The sequence below is a fragment of the Austrofundulus limnaeus genome, unplaced genomic scaffold (genome assembly GCF_001266775.1).
Source record: "Austrofundulus limnaeus strain Quisiro unplaced genomic scaffold, Austrofundulus_limnaeus-1.0 Scaffold497, whole genome shotgun sequence".
Taxonomy (NCBI): domain Eukaryota; kingdom Metazoa; phylum Chordata; class Actinopteri; order Cyprinodontiformes; family Rivulidae; genus Austrofundulus; species Austrofundulus limnaeus.
Window position 1 is genome coordinate 163444 of NW_013952899.1, and position 2082 is coordinate 165525.

The following is a 2082-nucleotide window of genomic DNA, read 5'->3' on the forward strand; positions in this document are numbered from 1 at the left end:
TGGGTATTTTAAAGATCGAAATAAAAATAATTCATTTTTTCGTAATTAGTTTCTTTCAATATAAGATTTCTGAAACTAACAAAAACTGCAGGTGTGTGTGTGTGTGTGTGTGTGTGTGTGTGTGTGTGTGTGTGTGTGTTTCTGGTGAATTTTTGGTGAAAACAAGCTTGTTCTTCATTTAGTGAAGTTACTCACAGTGGAGTATCCAGAAATTTTACTCAAGTATACTTTAAAATGAAATTACTCAAGTAAATGTAAAAGTATAGCATAGTAAAAGTACTCGTAAAAGTACATTTTTTCCAAAAACTTACTCAAGTAAATGTTACCGAGCAAATGTAACTAGTTACTACACAACTCTATACTTAAGTAGAATAGAATAGAATAGAATAGAATAGAATAGAAACAGCCTTTATTGTCCTGCTCGGGAAATTCTAGCAGCAGCAGCAGATACGTCCACAAAACAAAATGTTGCCAAGTGACAATATCAGTTGTAGCAAAAATAATAGAATTAAAGATAGCAACAATAAAAATAAACATAGCTCAAAATAAAAATAATAATTACCGTACCGGACTATCAAGGTGAAATCAGATAAGTAATGAGTAATAGAGAATAAGTAATAGTAATAGATAAGTAATGAGTGAATACTTTGGACACCTCTGCTCATGTGAGAAAACAATATAAAAACCTCATGGTGTGTGTTATCTCTGACAGTCAGAGCTCCTGTTGCTGCTGAGCTGTGGTACCTGTAGTATCTGTAGTACCTGTAGTACCTGTAGTACCTGTAGTACCTGTAGCTGTGATAATACATACACTCTGTGGGGTCCTGCCTCCCGGCACCAGCCTGTTGAGATAATCCAGTTCTGGGATCCCAGTTGTCAGAGGTGGCTCTCCAGCAAGGTCTGGGCTCAGGGGACAGCAGCTGGGTCCCCTCTCATTTAAAGCTGAAGTGAACAGGATGCCTGTCATACCTGTGTTGGTAACACGATAGTCACGCTGGAAACGAGCTGAATGATTCTCCTCTCTGAATACACGGCCCTGACTTTCTGCCCCGTGGCTATATTAGCCAGAGGCCTCGCTGCACCACAGGAATTCAAGATCTGAAAAATATCTGTCTTTGCATCTTACAACTTCAATCACTGAGACAAGACCGGGCAAATGCTGTGGCAACATTTGACCACCAGGTGTCACTGCAGCCCAGGAAAATTAAACCTTGATTCCCAACAATCCATCAGCTGGAACCACATCAAACTTTAGATCAACATCTGTTGGCCTAAACTAACCAGGCTTTAATTTTTGTGTAGGCCATTGTCAGTTAGCTGTGGTGGCCATCTTGAATTTCATTAGTATTATTATCAGTGTTATTATCAGTAGATGTAGATTTAAATCCATCCAGCGTGGCCGACCCGTGCCATAGGCAGTATAGGCAAATGCTAAGGGCACCATCGATAGGGAGCACCATAAATGGAGGAATGAAAACAAAGATAACTTTTTATCAGAGTACAGTTGATTTAGTCTGTAGAAAAATCACAGGTTACTTAGGTATTTGAAGGTCACTCAATGGCATAACTTTAGTTCTGCCATTGGGGGGTTATGATCTCTGCCTGCGTATTTATTTATTTATTTATTGAATCATTGACTTTTGTTAACCAAATTGGCAGTGGTAGGCACTAGTCCCCTAAAGTGCAAAAGCGCTAATTGCTGACCTAAATTTCTCCTTTTTTTCAGGGGTTTTGGGGGACCGGGGTCAGTTGCAACACTTTTTGCATTTGGCCGTTACTCAGAGATGGTTTGAATTAGACAAACCCAATTTTAATACAATAAACTTACTGTACATCTGTCTGTTAATAGTCAGAACCATTCATTGATGATTTAAAAATGTACATTCTTCACAATTTGCATTTGAAAATGAAAAGTCAGATGTTGCAGCTGACCCCGGGGCCGGGGACAGTTGCAACATTGTTTGGGGGTGGTTGCAACATATTATTAATAAAATATATTTCACTGTAAATAAAAGTTTTATTGTTTTTATATTTATATTATTGCTAAATTAATAAAAACTGTAAGTTATAATGATATTACAG

General features: G+C 37.9%; 1 protein-coding gene across 1 annotated transcript in view; it reads right to left on the reverse strand.

Annotated features, from left to right (window-relative positions):
• The window catches only part of LOC106530183 (calcium-activated potassium channel subunit beta-2), a 17145-nt gene extending 16229 nt beyond the window's left edge, over positions 1-916 (reverse strand). The window contains exon 1 of the mRNA XM_014025772.1: positions 812-916. The gene's annotated coding sequence lies outside the window, so the exon portion shown is untranslated. The remainder of the gene's footprint in view (positions 1-811) is intronic.
• Positions 917-2082: the final 1166 nt, after the last annotated feature.